This window comes from Anolis carolinensis, chromosome 4 (assembly GCF_035594765.1).
Source record: "Anolis carolinensis isolate JA03-04 chromosome 4, rAnoCar3.1.pri, whole genome shotgun sequence".
In the NCBI taxonomy this organism is placed as follows: Eukaryota; Metazoa; Chordata; class Lepidosauria; order Squamata; family Dactyloidae; genus Anolis; species Anolis carolinensis.
The window spans coordinates 109,141,365-109,159,364 of record NC_085844.1 but is presented as its reverse complement, the minus strand read 5'-3'; the positions used below and the strand labels follow the sequence as shown (position 1 = coordinate 109,159,364).

General features: G+C 39.7%; 1 long non-coding RNA gene across 1 annotated transcript in view; it reads right to left on the bottom strand.

Moving 5' to 3' along the window:
- Positions 1–17,647, bottom strand: part of LOC103279393 (uncharacterized) — a 60,940-nt gene extending 43,293 nt beyond the window's left edge. Inside the window, exon 1 of the long non-coding RNA XR_010005153.1 lies at positions 17,443–17,647. This is a non-coding gene — a long non-coding RNA (uncharacterized LOC103279393). The remainder of the gene's footprint in view (positions 1–17,442) is intronic.
- Between the last annotated feature and the right edge of the window lie 353 nt (positions 17,648–18,000).

Genomic DNA, 18,000 nt, shown 5'->3' with positions numbered 1-18,000 from the left:
AGATGTATATGCCTAATACACGTAACCTGAAGGTAATTTCATACTTTTAAAATAAATATGTGCATGAAACAAAGGTTGTATTCACTAAACCAGGGATTCTCAAAGTGTACCCTTGGGGTCCCTTTACTGACTTGTGCCAGAGTCTTTGCAATTCAATCTTTAAATCCTCATATCTTGTCAGCTTTTCCAGTTGCTTCTCTTCAATCCTGCTGTCACCTGGGATTGCAACATCGATGATCCATACTTCATTTGTTAACACAATTGTGAGGTCAGGAATATTGTGTTCCAAAACTGTCATTTTGAATTCAAAAGTCCCAGAGTAACTTTAGATGTTAATTTTTTGTAACTTTTCAACCAATTCTTTGTAACCAGTTTGTTGACACAGGCAGATAGTATTTGTGGCACAAGTTCCAATGGATGATGATGATTATTATTATTATTATTATTATTGACACAAAGACATAGTGTGACTCAGCAAATGAGATATATATGCTGGATTTTGTATCACAAAATCACAAGTCGAACACTTCTCAAGGGTTTAGGACTGTGTGATGTGTGTGTGATTATTATTAGTATTACTACAAAGGCTTGATGGCCATCTGTTGGGGGTGCTTTGATTGTGCTTTTCCTGCCTGGCAGAAGGGGGTTGGACTGGATGGTCTGTGGGATTGCTCCTATTGCTATCATTATTACAAAGGCTAGATGACCATCTATTGGGGTGCTTTGATTGTGCTTTCCCTGCATGGTATAATATAATATATAAACATTTATTGGGCATCTATAAGAAAGTTTTGCTTCAAAAAGGGCTCTGTGACTGAGAACCTCTGCACTAAATCATCAGAAAGTAGAGGTGTCACTATCTCAGTCATTCATGTGGATGATACTGGAGTATTTTTGGATTTCAGGATTCTGGATAAAAGATGCTTTGCCTATTGTATTTTCACTAGTTTTGCCTATATCAAACCCTTTGCAGATTATCAGCTTGGTTATTGTACAGATGACATTCTGCAAGTGTATCATACAGTGATGTCTTCATCATACATGCTATGCAAACTTTTTTTGTCATTACTGCTAAAATTAATCAAAACCTGGGGAAACTTGAATAAACACATATTCATGTGAGCGTATGATTCTGGGTAATCTGAGCTCCAAACAATCGTATTTATACTTGGGAAGATGGCAAACATCCTGATAGTGCTAATTCTTTGTAATTTGTTAACCACAACAAAATTCTGGTATTGTTCCAAAAGCTATACTTCACCACACCATTGCTTTCATTTGGATCACAAGGATACGTCTTGGGACAAAAACTGTTTACAAATGAACACAATGTATTTTCTTGGTATGAAAATTACAAAGAAGTATGTGATTCAAGCCAGATGTACAGATGCAACTGGAACATCCCTGGGCGATAGAAGGAATAGCAGCACTCCAGATTCCAGGTGGGGAACACTGCTATGTGAATGTTAATGAGAGGTACAGGTCTGGAATTTGACCTTGTCTTACCTTTTGAAAAATGACATATTTTTGGAGATAATCAATAAATTCTATTGAGTCCTCTTCTCTATTGGCTAAAAACAAAAACATGTTTCTCTTACAAAAGCTGAAAGATCATATAACTGAAACTGATTTAGATCCAAGTGGACAATGCTTCAAGTGCTCCCGCCTCAGAAAAAGAGAGAGAAAGGAACAAGATTTTCATCACATCACCAAGTGAAGAAATACTGCTGTAATTTGATCTTCTTTTAAGGTATTGTAATTGTCATGTAGTGAGTGCTGGTGAAAATACATCAAACTTGGCGGTGCTGACACAGAGTGTGAAGGAAAGAAAGTGTGTGGGGGGGGTGGGGGAGGTTTCAAATTGATACCTAGATAGTATTGTCTTTATGTATTGTTCCACCAATGCTATTAGTTTTTAAGTTGTTTCATTAATACTGGCCTCCGGTTGGAAATATAAACAATTTGTTCCAAGTGAACAGTGATTAAAATATCAATGGATTCCAGACAGACAAGAGTGCAGTTGAGATTGCCAGTCCTGATTGGCAGAAACACAGATATGGAAGTTCTTAGTTAGGGTCATATGACCACCCAAAGTATTCAATTTCCATTAATTACTATCTATATGAAGCCAAGGAGTTCATGAGATGTGTTGCCTTATATGAGTCAGGTCATTGGTTCATCAGACTCAGTATTGTTGGCAATTACTATAAGAGTCTCTCTAAAGCAGCTGTCCCCAAACTAAGGCCCACAGGCCGGATGCGAACCACCAAGGTCATTTACCTTTAACTTTAGACTTAGGGTTGTCCTAAGCTTGAAACAACTTTTAGGCACATAACAACAATCCTAAATAACTTGATTCATCATCCAAAAAGCAGGCCCCATTGAAGTACTGGTAAGTTTATGTTGGTTAAAATTGTTCTTCTTTTTAAATATTGTATTGGTTTTTTTCATATATTTTTGAACTACAATAAGAGAAATGCAGTGTGCATAGGAATTCATTTTTCATACTATAGAATAGTGGATGTGAGGGTGTTCTGGCTGTGACATCTGTCCCTTTCCTCCATCACCACTCCATTTGCATCCCTCCTGAAGCTGCATAGTTGGTGGAAAAGGACAACATCCCAGATATAGAAGTAGTTTACTGAGGTCTCCAGTCTTCAGTCCCAGGTATACGATAGCTGCGCTTTCCTGCTAGAACCTCCAAACTATAGAATAGAACAGATTAGAATAGCTTTATTGTCATTGTGCTACTGCAATGACAATAGTCATTGGGGTGGGTCGATTCCCTGTATCGAGTTGGGTCATACAGGGAATGCTGTGGATGTAGCATACCTGGATTTCAGTAAGGCCTTCGACAAAGTCACCCACGACCTTCTGGCAAGCAAACTAGTAAAATGTGGGCTAGACAAAACTACGGTTAAGTGGATCTGTAATTGGCTAAGTGAGCGAACCCAAAGGGTGCTCACCAATGCGTCTTTTTCATCTTGGAAAGAAGTGACAGGTGGAGTGCCTCAGGGTTCCGTCCTGGGCCCGGTTCTGTTCAACATCTTTATTAACGACTCAGACAAAGGGTTACAAAGCACAATCATCAAGTTTGCAGATGACACCAAATTGGGAGGGATTAGCTAACACTCCAGAAGACAGGAGCAGAATTCAAAACGATCTTAACAGACTAAAGAGATGGGCCAAAACTAACAAAATGAAGTTCAACAGGGACAAATGCAAGATAGTCCACTTTGGCAGAAAAAAATGGAATGCAAAGATACAGAATGGGGGACACCTGGCTCGACAGCAGTACGAGTGAAAAAGACCTTGGAGTCCTCGTGGACAACAAGTTAAACATGAGCCTACAATGTGATGCGGTTGCTAAAAAAGCCAATGGGATTCTGGCCTGCATCAATAGGGGTATAGCATCTAGATCCAGAGAAGTCATGCCACCCCTCTATTCTGCCTTGGTCAGACCACACCTGGAATACTGTGTCCAATTCTGGGCACCTCAATTGAAGGGAGATGTTGACAAGCTGGAAAGTGTCCAGAGGAGGGCAACTAAAATGATCAAAGGTTTGGAGAACAAGCCCTATGAGGAGCAGCTTAAAGAACTGGGCATGTTTAGCCTGCAGAAGAGAAGGCTGAGAGGAGACATGATAGCCATTTACAGGGAGGAGGGAGCAAGCTTGTTTTCTGCTGCCCTGCAGACTAGAACGCGGAACAATGTGTTCAAACTACAGGAAAGGAGATTCCACCTGAACATTAGGCAGAACTTCCTGACTGTGAGAGCTGTTCAGCAGCAGAACTCTCTGCCCCGGACTGTGGTGGAGGCTCCTTCTTTGGAGGCTTTTAAGCAGAGTCTGGATGGCCATCTGTCGGGGGTGCTTTGAATGCGATTTCCTGCTACTTGGCAGGGGGTTGGACTGGATGGCCCATGAAGTCTCTTCCAACTCTACTATTCTATGATTCTATGATTCACAACGAAATTAAATGCCTTCCCTAGCACACACCGCAAATCAACACACCCATCCCTCGACTATAGTCCAGCCCCCCAAAAGTCTGGGGAACCATGCATTAGCCGTCTGCTTTAAATGTTTGAGGATCCCTGCTCTACAGTTTCATACAAAACCTTTTCCCCAAACACTTACCCTGAAAAACATCACAGCACTTGGGACCTTCTTCATGGGAAACATGTACTTTGCCAATGAACTATGGTCTCCTCCCAGTCACTGTGAGGAGTATATTCAGTTGGACTCTATGCATCAGCACAGCTTTAGCTAACACTCTTTCCTACCCCATATAGAATTTCTTTCTTCTCTCTCCTATTTCATGATGATGTACATTAAATTATATGCCTGTGGAAAAAGAATTTTCAATTTTAAGGTCTTTAAAACATCAAAGAGGTAGGATTTGCCCGAGCCCCTTCCTGCTTTGAATGAATACTGTATAACCCAGCTTTCTACCATGTTTCAGTATTTCCACTTTTGCCATTGTACCCACTAGATGTATATTAAGCAAGCACGAATGTAAAGTGATCTTACATCTAATGTAATATATATTCGCAGAGATGTATATATTGATTCTATACTGAAAATGCAGCTATTAGTAAATACACCAGGCCCTTTAACAAGGCGGCTAAATGTGTGGCTGGCAAGGGACATGGCAGGACATGCATGCTGCAGGAAAAGGGCACACTGCAGCTCTTTTCACACATCATGACTGTGTAAAAAGGCTTTGAATGAATTCCTTGTACTCTTTTCAATGGGCATTGCAGCTTTTAGTTTTGGAGGTACTTTGTGTGTGCTACTGGAGTCAGCAAGAGTGGAGAAGAGAGCAATTGCTATGTCAAAAGCCAAAGAAGAGCTTTATGTTCTTGCCATGGGTAAAATACAAAAAGCTTTAAAAAACTAGACTTCTGAAAATGCTTCAAAAATAAGGTAGGCAGGATGAACTTGAGAATTTAAAATAACAAATGTGGAAGAAAGATAGGTCCAGCAAGACTATGTGAGGTGGCATGCTGGGTCTTAAAATCTAGTTTTGAATTTCAGCCAGGTTTGTAATGCTGATTTTGGATATTACTTTTTCTTCCTTTTGTTATTTCTGTCTATTGGACTGGCTATGACAGACAGGTGAAACATTATCTTCTTCATACTGATTGAATATAAGCAACACAAGCCATCCAACTCGTGATAAATGCAGATATAGGGGTGTGTGTGAATGAATTTATTCTCTCTCCCTCTCCCGCCCCCTCTATATAAATAAGAATTAAATTATCTGCATCTCAAACTTTCTTCATAAAAGTTATAGAATACAAATGAAAGTTTCAAAAATTGAATGGAAAACAAGCTTGTGACTTGCAGCAATTATGTTGCTTTCAGTACCAAACCCAGAATCCTCTCAGCCTTGAATCCTTTTCTAGAAATGGGACAAAATGTTGACACTGCTACACTGCCCATGATTCTCAGGTCTCTACCCTTCTATCTCAACTAGGTTTACTACTGCTTAATTACGTCAAGTTAGACCAGGGACACACTTCACTGTTATTTAGTAGGCTTGATCGATCCACGAAAAATTTGATTCTAAACTCGTTTCAAAACTAGAGGGGGGCAGCTTTTCGTTTCTGATGGTATTTCCAAATTTTGCCCCCCAAAAAATTTGAAATTAACGAAAATTCGTTATTTTCTAAATTAATTCGTTAATGGCGGACGCGCATGCGCAATTCCCAAAAACAGCACAGAGGGAGAGGACTTTACAGGACTCTCCCACCCTCATTTTTTGAGTGATCTTCTTCAAACTTGGTACAGTGGTAGAACACATTTAACACTGATAGCTCACCAAAATTTGGAACGTTTCCCTTATCCTCTGATTTTTGGCAAATTTTCATAGCTTTTATAATAAACCATTTTTTAATAATTGCAGAAATCTGTTCCTGCTTTGAAAGTCTTATTTCCTGTTAAATTGGGTTGTCTTTACTGTGAAAGTCATTGTTCTACTTCAGAAACTTTGTTTTTGTGGCTGAAACTTTGTTAAATTGGTGTGTGTGTGATATATACTGTGTATATAGTCCCTGCATAATGTGTGTGTGTGTGTGTATAGGTGAAGGTAAAGGTATCCCTTGACGTTAAGTTCAGTCATGTCTGACTCTGGGGGTTGGTGCTCATCTCCATTTCTAAGCCCAAGAGCCAGTGTTGTCCATAGACACCTCCAAGGTCATGTGGCCGGCATGACTACATGGAGTGCCATTACCTTCCCGCCAGAGCGGTACCTATTGATCTACTCACATTGGCATGTTTTCAAGCTGCTAGGTTGGCAGAAGCTGGAGCTAACAGCGGGCACTCACTCTGCTCCCGGGATTTGAACCTGGGACCTTTCGGTCTGCAAGTTCAGCAGCTCAGTGCTTTAACACACTTCGCCATCGGGGCTCATGTATATATAATATACATACACATACACACAATGTGGAGAATATGTGGAAAGGTAGATAGATAGATAAGTTGGGAGCCACAGCGAAGGCACCTTCCTGGGAGCAAGGTCTAATAATAAAAATAATAATAATAATAATAATAATAATAATAATAATAATAATAAATCCCTTACAATATCCAAGATGGGTACCATTATTGGCAGAGAAAGCCAAGCTGTAGGAGTTGAAATCCAATCACTTATCCTCCCTATAGAATCAATTTTATATGCATTTTTAGCTACAGAAAAGCTAAAATCAGGACAGTAAAAGAACAACACCCAGAAAATGGGAATTCCAGACAGGAAACAATCAGGGCCAGCTAATACCTCCCAACAAAGGATTCCCCCAGGTAGGAAGCAGCCAGGCTTTGAAGCTGCAAGGCTATTCAATGCTAATCAAGGTGACCAATTGCAACATTCACACTTGCCTCCCACAGACAAGAGTTCTTTCTCCCACCCTGGACCTTCCACAGATATATAAACCCCACTTGCCTAGCTTTGCACAGACATCAAAACCTCACCGCCGGGCCCCTCTCTGTCTCTCTCGGTCTCGGCTCCATCCGCCACCTTCCCGCCTCAGAGAGACACCAGGCCTGAGCTGAGGCGAGGCGGCGGCGGCCATTTCCCCCCTCCGTCTTCCTCCTCCTCCTCCTCGGCCTCCTTCCCCCTCGCCCCCTCCCATTGGCTGAGCCCGTGACGCCCCTTTTGCTGAGGGGCAAAAGGAAAGGGCCTGAATGGTTTGGGTGATTTGCAAAAGCTTTTTTTTCCTAACGAAGAAAACGACGACATAACGAAAAACGGCCTCTCGCGATTCGAAACCGCGATATCAGACGTGTGGACAACCAATGCTTCAAAATTGCTTCAAAACAAACGAAAATAACGAATTAATAACGGTTAACGGGAAAAACGAATTATTTGAGCAAGCCTATTATTTAGTCATGGTGATCTACATAAGATGGGAACCCTTCCTATCTCAAAATCCCACATGAGTTCTTCAATTCTCATTCTTGAAGACATTGTACAGATGTACAAAGTAAGAAAGATTGAAATATCATCACTACAGTTGACTGAAACTGTGGTGCTTAGTATATCCGATCCAGGATTTTTTATTTAAGCTTAACTGTCCAGAAGCCAAGCAGTAGAAAATAACTTTTACGTATTAGACAGACAGACATATCCCCTATTTTCTTTTCCTCCAACATCTTAATCAACTTCAGAAGTAAGCCAATTATGATTTAATAGTTTCATGAAAGTATTTGGTGCTTCACTAATTCTAAAACATCTTCAAATATATTGAAAGACATTCCTATTCTTGAAATTGTATATTAATGTCAGGTTTTATTACAGATATATGGGATAAATGTGATAAGTTAGTGTATGATTGTGGTATTAAATCTCTACTAATGGAAGCAAATTAATTTTAACTACTTTTACAGTGAGTTCTCCAAAACTTCCTTTTTAATACATAGTGCTGTCTCAGGGTAAGCAAACAAGGTTATCATAGTTTTCCTCTCTTAGAGTCATACATAGATACGTTGGCAACATTTGCTTTATGTGTTCACTGTTCACAGCCTTGCTGTTATTTCCGACCTATGGGAAGATTAATGGTAAAGGGTCCTATAGGTTTCCAAGATCTTGGGATGGGTGTGGGGAGTTATCACTGCTTACACACATTGGGTGATAGCATATGGAACCACACAATATCTTCACCTAGTTTCTCCTAGTTCTCTTAACAGTCCACAAGCTCCCTCTCTCCCTCTCTATTTGCTGCTCTTGGTGTTTCACCAGCCACAGAGAATGAATTTATGAAGCTAGAGACGGTCAACAGCTTATAAGATCAGCAGACCTTCCAGTAATTAGTAGGTTTTTCTATAAGTGCCTTCTACAGATAACAATATTACTTTTATATGACTAATATTTCATTTTCTAGAACTAGGCTCACTAAGACTGCCTCTAAACAGTAGAATTAATAAAAATCAATACCACTTTAACGGCCATTACTCAATGCTATGGAATTCTGGGAGTTGTAGTTTGGTTAGGAACCAGTGATCTTTGGCAAAGGAAACTAATATGATTCCATAGTATAGATATGTGGTAATTAAATTGGTGTCAAGTGGCATTATTTCTACAGTGTAGATACACCCTGTGTTTCTCTGGGCCGGCATAATTCCTTTCTGCACTTTTGGGACAAAGGCTTGTGGTCACTAATATCGGTAATCTAACCGTGCCCCTTTCTGCCAGCCTGCTTCTCTGGAATATCCTAAAGCAGTGTTTCTCAAAGTGTGCTCCGTGGAGCCCTTGGGGCTCCATAAAGCATATTGAGGGCTCCGTGCTTGCCTCCTTTTCCCCTTCCCTGCCAAGATTTCCCTCCTCTTTTCCTGCATGGCAGAAAGGTGCTGGGCTAGATGGCCCTGGGGTCTTCCATTGGAATACTATTAAGTTTATGTTGTTCAAAAAATTTGCCCATTCCAAATATATATACATTATATACAATATAATATAGTATAAAAACATGTTTGGGACTCCACAAGAAACTTTTGCTTCAAGAAGGGCTCCGCGGATGAAATAGTTTGAGAGCCCCTGGTCAAACACATCCCATCTCTCTTTTCCTGATTTCATTCTTTCTTCCCTTTCTTTCTTTCCTCCACCCCCCCCCCCCCCACCTCTCCTTTATTCCCTTTTTCTCCTTTTGATTTCCCATCCAGCCCTATCCTGACTCCTTGGGCAATTTAAATGATTTATAAGAATAAGCAGTCACATTCTTAAAGCACACTCCCATAGTAGCAGGTAATACAAAGTCCAAACCTCATGTCCAAATAATGTGGTCATATCAAGAGTTCCAGAGTAACAACAAAGCTGGCCAGGTTGAAGAAAAACGTCTGCAAGGTTGATGGCAAAAGCCAAAGACAAAAGTAAAGATTCAGTCCAGAGTCAACAAAGCCAAATAATCCAAAGTGCCCAGAGTTTAAACACAAAGCAAAACGTTGCCTCCAGCAACAAAACTGCAAACCTGATAACCTCTTATTTTATGTTCTCAAGTGTTGCTTGTGTAGAGCCTATTTCTCTGCTAATTGTGCATACATGCATTTAGCAGCATGTAAAACGGATAGAACACCTACCTTCCTCAGCCTGCCCTGATGTACTGGCTTCTGTTTGGTCCTCCTTCTGGGAAGTCAGATATTTTGTCAAAGAAAATACCCCTGCACTGACTAACGCAAGCTGGGAGGGCTATTGGTTTCCATATCCAACCCATCTCTTCTTACAAATCCTTGTCCTCACTGTCAGAGCTGCCCAAGACAGCATAGTTTTTGAAGCAGATTACAAATTTTGTGATCAAAGCAAGAATATTCTCAAAGTACCTTTTAAATCACATAACCAAAGATTGTAAACCCCTTTCTCTTGTAAATGCTATATACAAAATGTTAACTTCATGTTCCATAGATCCTAAAGAACCCACAGCTACATGTTTGACTGGGTTTTAAAAAAATCTTAGTGCTTTTAATTAAGAAAATTACTTTGGAAAAAAATAATTGTACCTTTTCACAAAAGCTTTTAATGAAATGAAAGTATTTTAGTCAGTGGAGAGAGAGGAAAAATACTGCTACTTTAAAAGGTTCTAGGAATTTGAAATTCAAAAGGCTTGTGACAAAATTGGAATTGTTTAAAGAACTAAAAATCATTTATTCTGTTTCTTATATTAAGGAACATGTGTCTTTGCAGATGTGGCTTAAAGTCATTACCCTTCTATGAGACAGATGTATTCCAAGACTTGGGAGAAACCACAAAGTTTGCAGAACTACAAAAAAGTGGGGAAAATCTCCAGTGTGTGATGAACACATAGCAGATGGACTATTAGGGCAGCGGGGAAGGGAGAAAAATTATCGTGGGGTGTGGGTGGTATGAAATACAACATTGTGAGGGAAGACATAGAACAGGAGCAAGTTATTCTACATTTTGTTTTATGCAAACAAAATCTATTGTTTGGGAAATGCAATATGTTTGTGAGATAATGAATCTTCCCCCCCCCCCCCGCCCCAAAAAAGGTAACTCAAAAGTATGAGATGGTTCCACATGCCAATGTAGCTTTCACCATGACTGTGGTGATTTCACCACAGTCTTCTGAATTCACCCTTCTGGCATTTACCTACGTGATTACATTGATGCAATAATAACAGTTGAAGCTCCAGCAGAAGACTGAAGGCTCTCTTTTCCCCATCTTGCATGAGCTCATGGCTACATGTCTAATGTCAAGGTACAGATACCACGAAGTCAGTCCCAAGTACAAAGTAACAATAGTTTAATGAAGATACAGCTCAATAGAATCAAAAATGCTTAACAGCAGCAAAATAGTATTCAAAAACAAACACAGACCAACCGGTCAAAAAGGAGGTAAAACAGAGTCCCAAAGTCCTAAAAAATCCCAACCCACTAACTAAAATACCCAGAAGAGGAGAAACACTCCTCATTCATTTCAGCGAACACATTCCAAGATGAAGTAAAGTCGTAATCAAGCCAGTCCAGGGGTCATCCACATCAAACAGGATACAACAGCAAGTCAATCCAGTCCAGGAGTCATCCACAGCAAACAGGATACAGCAGCAGCGTCCAATCCAAAGTCAGGGCACAAGAACGAACACAGTGTCCAGAAGCAATCCGAGGTCCAAACCAAGAACAGTAGCAAATCACAAAGAATCCACGAAGTTCAGGAATCACGACCAGCATAACATGCAACCCAGCATACACTTTGCCAGTCGCAAGGTCCCTATTGCAACCAACCCTCCTTTTATTACAAACCTTCCTCTGAGTTGCAATCAGCCAATACCCCACCCTCACCTGCTCCTGCATTCTCCTCCAAACTAGAATCAGACAACACCCCACGTTCAGCTGCCAGTTGTGCTGCCCGAGCTGTTCTTTGCCTTGCCTGCCAAGCGGCCCTTCTCTTGCTTCTACTTACATCCTTCCAAACAGCAGATAAATCATCTTCCCTTCAAGTTTCATTCGCAACAGATCTTCTGAATGTCCCACTACTTGTAGGCTCCTCACCCACTTCTGCTACTTTTGTCCAATCCATCTCATCCACAACCTCATCAGTGTCACTCCCAGCACTTCTCATAGAAACTGCTTCATTGTCAAACCCATCATCCCCATCAAACTCTTCAAAAGACTCTTCATCAGTGGGTTCAGTAAGTATTTGCCGAATCCTCTTCTGCTGTTGCTCTTCTATAGGATCTTGTTCTTGAGTAGACCTTTCTGCCTGCCTACTCTCCAACTCCCTGTTGTTACTACTACTCAGAGACCCATCCACAAATCTAATGACATGAAAAAACATATTATCCCATATTGTTCCATGACTTTATACCAATGTAGACATGTAATAAAAGGTTATGGATAGGCTGTTACAACAGTGTATCCTGAATTCACAATGTCACCTCTGTTTACATGGAATATTTGTGACCTTCTCCTAACTCTGTGGTGTAACTTTATTATTTCACTTTTGGAGAAATTAGGAATAAAGTCCATTCTGTTCCATATTCCTCCATGAGGGAAAACATAAAGTATGTATAGCCCCTGCTGAAAACCACTCATACACCTCCACTTCCTCATTCCTTTTTTGTAAACTTGTGATATTACATTTTAAATTTTCTTCTTGGTCTGCAGCTTATAAGAACAGAAATGGTCGCATTTATTTTTGATATATAAATGGGATATATATAGATGATAGATAGATATAGATAAGATATAGATATAGATGGTGCTAGCAAAAGCTATTCAAACAGTTTCCATCTCATTATAAAAAGTAGCAACTTTAAGAAATGGTGTTCAAGGTTACCTTTTGAATCTACTTTCACATCTCCTTCCCTCTTTTTGTACTACTTGTTTTATCTACAACACTGAAGAGGGGCTAAGAACAAGATATATTTTCCTTATTCCATGTGAGATGGTAGTTCAATCTTACTTCAACAGTGACAAGAGAAAGACACCTTTTTATTCATCTGAGACATACAGTAAGTTTAGGAGCCCAAAACAAGTTTTGTGACAGAAGGGAACAGCTGTGGAGTTCAGCAAGAACAGCCAGGTGGCTTCCATTACTACATCTGCCAACTAAAGTGATCAACTCACTCCACCTAATGAGACAGCTGGCACAGGCCTAAGGACACATTTTCTATTGTTGTTAGGAGGCTTTTTAAAAAACTGATCAGTAAATTGCTGAGGCAATTCTTTCAGTGGTAGTTTAACATAAAATGAAATTATAGAATAATAAGGTCGGAAGATACCAGTCTATCCAACTGAACCCTCTGCCACACAGAAATATATAATCAAATTAAAATCAGTTATATCTATCTGTGGGCCCTTCCAGACAGGGCCAAAACCCATGATGGTAAACCTAGATTTCTGGGTTAAAAAAAACACCTACAAAGATCCGGACCTTTAAATAAGGTCCAGATTTTTGCAGGTATTGAGTCTGTGGGGATTGACTCTCAGGACTGCCTTACATGATCCCAAGGGTCAATCCCCATTGCCATCCTATGTCTTTAAGCCCCAGGAGCCCGAAGAACTGTGATGTCACTGAATCTTCCCCTCCCAGTCACCCATTTTCCCCCTAAACTTGGCCAACAGGCATGCTGCCATCTGCAGGCATCTTGACCAAGCTCTTGTCATGTCAAATTGATACATCAGGAGCTTTAGAGAGGGGAGAGAGGAAATTCCTGATTGACCCAGGAGGGCATCTAGCTACCCCTGCCCCCCATACACACACACTCTGTGTGGCCTTAAACCCGAGACAATCTGGGATTGATCTCAGTCTCTTTTGGGATTTATCCCTGTCTGGAAGGGCCCTGTCCAATCAGCACTTCTTCACAACTAATGGGAATACAGTATTTTTCTAACCTACACCTGCTTGACAACTGGCCATTTCTGACACTTATTTCCCTCTGTTTCATTATGTAAATGAAAATCTGAAGTGGAAAAATCTGTTAATTACACACACACACACACACATATATATTCAAATGGTAGCTACTCTCCAAAGAAATAATACATGGAGGGAGCTGATATTGAGGGGAAGGATTAGAAACCAAAGCCACAACTATTGGACAATCTCAAACATCCCAGGTCATTTGTAACTATGATCATTTTATTTGACTCCATTAGTTCAGTTAAGCTTGTGTTTGTTTCATTTGGGCCCCTGTGCAACCTAAGTTCATATAAGGAAATGACAACTCATATTGCATGTTCACCCTAAGATGAAGACAAGAAATAGCCAAGGGGCAAAAAGGATAATACTTTTGTTCATTTTTTAGGTTCTTCAAGGACAGGAACTAGTAAAATGTCATTATCTCATCCACGTCAGTGTAAATCCTTCTCAAAAAAGGTGATAAGGAACAAGACATGTCACTCAGCACCAATCTTAAAGAGCATAATAGTTGAACTGATCCACACTCACAATTTTATGGTAAAGCTAGAATGGTTCCACCCAGTCTCCATCTCTCATGTCACTAGTGTCTCAAGAGTTGGTTTCTGCATATTCCTTCAAACCCTTAATCAGTTGTATGTTACTTGTGAACTTAAAACAGGATTCATTTTCTTGTTTTCAATGAAAAGGAAAAAAAACATTCTGTCAAAAATATGAAACCTCGTGAGACTTTCATTTTACTGAACTTTTGTAAAAAGTTTATTTGTATCAGAAAACACTGTTTTGTGCTGAAGATATTTTGGAACACTAATGAAAAAAAATGCAGAAAGCTTGTTTCCCCAGAAAATAAATGGTTTTGTTTTGTTTTCTTAAAAGGAGGTGCTCAAAATTTTTGCAAGCAAAATCCTTAAACACAAAATAGTAATTTGACACAGCTGGATGAAGTATTTCTACAATTATTTGTTTTGCATGTGATAATGACATAAAATAAAATTTGCTTCCTTTGGTTGATTGGATTAGGGTTATTTGTTTTGTTGTTGTTTTGCCTTTAAGATACCTTAGGGGACTCATAAAGGTATCTTATAGTTAGATGATTGCAAATTCTCATTGAACGTTCATGATACAAACAATCCTCCAGCAATTTCATTTTATCTTTACAAGTGCCTTAAGAAGTAGGCTACTCTGGGGTGCATCTGCATCACATAGTTAATGCAGTTTGACATCACTTCAACTATCATGCATCAAGGCTATGGAATCCTAAGAGTTGCAGTTTTAAAAGGTCTTTAGCCTTTTCTGCCCAAGTGCACTGTGTGTCCCCAAAACACAAATCCCAGAATCCCATAGCATTGAGTCAACATGATTAAAGTGGTGTTAAACTGCATTAACTCTACAGTTTAGATGTACCATGAGAGAAAGTAATGTACCCCAGACACTCACTAAGCTTCATGACTAAGGGAAAATGTGAACCTTAGATTTTCTGATCGAAGTAAAATTATGTCCACTTTATCACATATAATTTAACGAAGCATGGCACCCCGGATAGAATATAGCAATTAAAAATACAACCCATGTCTCCTTATTTAATCAATAGATATTTTGTATGGAAGTCAAATATGTACAAAATGTGTCCCAAAGACCTTGACACAAGAGCAAGTGTGATAGTAAAGTAACTGCTTGTTAACAAACTTAATTACATTTCTTTTAGTCCAGCCCTTACACTTAACTGACAATACTCTCAGAGGGAGGCAGACTAAAGATTTCTCTGTGTCTGTGTATTTAAACCATAGCTGGCTACTTTAGAGGTTGATTGAAAATATTTCTGTCCAAATACTCTGCTCTAATACAAGAAATGTGGATAAAACCTACTGGAGTTTGAGTTCACTGCTGCATACAAATGCAAGAGAAGAGCATCAGGGCTGTTTGAATCTAAAAAGAAAAAAGTGTGAGCTAGAGCAAAAGAAAATCTCCCTTGAGGACAAACAACTCTTTATCTATAATGAAAATCAGAACGCTTTCCTTTTGGTCATGGAAAGAAAGGCTCATTGTCTAGAGAAACACCATTCCCGTTCATTACATTTGAACAATGTAATCACATTCATAATTTTTTGCTGACATGGTTTCTCATGTAGCCCAACCCTCAGCAATTAATATGCTCATTGTTTGATACAGATAGCTATAAACGACTGTAATTGCTGAGCTTGTTTGATGAGAAGAGAAAATGATTTCCCTTTTGTGAAATGTACGAAAGAGATGGTTTAAAAATGGTGGAATTGTTCAACTCAAACACACAATAGGCTAGAAAGGGGAAAAAAACATTCTGAGCTGTGAAAAGGTGGGGATGGACAGGACTAACAATAGCAGATGTTCTCAGAATTCTTTCCAGTTCAGACAAAAACCAGTGAACTTTATATAAAAAGACACTTTATGTCCCCACACCCCAGCTTTTAGTCCACAGAATAAAGTTATATGTATTTAATTCAGTCAGGAAACTGCAGTTTTTGAAACAGAAATGGAAGCAGGTACCACACACCTTGGAACAATGCTTTGTTTAAAAAACACCCCTTTACTCTTTGAACCGTCTTCCTCTTCATGTTGTCATGTTACTCACTCTAGGAGGAATAAAGTAACACATTGCATTGTGTGTTAACAACATGTTACATTTGTCGTTCTCAGGGAGCAGAGCGTTGCTTCTACCCTCATGATATAAGAGGTTGACAGATGGTTCCCACCTCCTCATTTCTAAATGTATGTCATGTCACAGAGCAACACAGGAATCTTCTTGCTTGCTTCTAGTCAAAAAAAGTCAACAGCACAACATCATGAATGAAGGGAGATGGTTTAAAAATGTAAAATACAACACTGAAACTCCAGCCACAAATAACAACAACATAAACTGCTCTCTACCCAACCATGTTGTCATGCTTTAAAAAAACAAAACAAGAACCAACACCAACACCTCCCATTGACTTTAAGCATAACTCTTGGGTAAAAACCACATCCATCATGACATCTTCATAACCACGCTACCAAGGAGAGTTCGTAAAAGGCAATCTCTTGCTTTGATTCATCTCGCTCTAATTTCCATTCTTTCTCTATTATATGTCTTCTCTAGACCAATGGGTACTTTGATTGATCCTTCAAGATCACAATACTTTTCCAACTTCAAATACTTTGCTTTGCAATGGGGAACAACCAACCACAGTACATCAAGGAAATCATCTCTATCTCGGCCAATTGGGAGGGTTACTACTGAACTCAGATATTACAGTTGTAGGCTAAGTGGTACGGCTACATTGTAGAATTCATGCAGTTTGACTCCACTTTTTAATTGCCATGACTCAACACTACAGAACAGGGGTCCCCAAACTATATCCTGCAGGCTAAATGTGGCCCTTTAAGGTAATTTACCCAACCCCTGCCATAAACTTTAGACTTAGGGTCACTCTAAGTTTGAAACAACTTGAAGCCACGCAACATCAATCCTAATTCACTTGACTGTTTCATCAGCCAAAAGCAGGCTCACACTTCCCATTGAAATACTGGTAAGTTTATGTTGGTTAAAAGTGTTCTTCATTGTAAATATTGTCAGGATAATGATAGCAGCCCGCAGAATATCTCAGCCCCTCTTAACTCTTAAAGGTAAAGGTTTTCCCTGACGTTAAGTCCAGTCATGTCTGACTCTGGGGGTTGGTGCTCATCTCCATTTCTAAGCTAAAGAGCCGGCGTTGTCCATAGACACCTCCAAGGTCATGTTGCCGGCATGACTGCATGGAGTGCCGTTACCTTCCCACCAGAGTGGTACCTATTGATCTACTCACATTGGCATGTTTTCGAACTGCTAGGTTGGCAAGAGCTGGAGCTAACAGCGGCCGCTCACGTCGCTTCCGGGGTTTGAACCTGGGACCTTTCGGTCTCCAGCTCAGTGCTTTAACGCACTTCGCCACTGGGCCTCTTTTTTTAACTCTTAGTGTGATAAAAACTCAGAAAAATACACGAGTCTGTTGCTTTAAAGTAGAAAATAAAATTTAGTTCTATTCATTGCACAAAAACACAAAACAAAACAGAAGAGTTATTCTCACCAATAACAAACAATATCTCTGGTCTTCTTCAAACGACAGCATGCAAACAAACTACAACTTTGTTTTTAGTAGAATGTTCTTATCTTGCCTTCCTTGGCATTCCAAACAGCTTCTTGCTCAGGACGCTGCATAACCACCCCCAGCAACAGCTTCTTCAGCTCTCAACGAGCCATCAAGCTAAGCTAAATGCAAAGCTCAAAGCTTGCAAACTTAGTGCCTTGTTTTATGCAGAAGTTGATAACACACCCAATTAAGTTGTGGCAGCTGTAACAGAAAAGGTTCTGATCCTCCCTGTTACTTAGAAAAAACCTATTGTAAATCTCTAGTAGCAACAAATATTGTATTGTCCTTTCTTGTTTTGTTTTATTTGTGGGGGGTTTTTACACTACAAATAAGATATGTTCAATGTGCATAGGAATTAGTTATTTTTTTTCAAATTATAGCCTCTGCAACAGTCTGAGGCATTATGAACTGGCCCTTTATTTTAAAAGTTTGAGAACTTGGGATTTGAGTTATTACAAAGCCTTTCATCTTCCCTGAGTGCTGGTGCCTCACTAA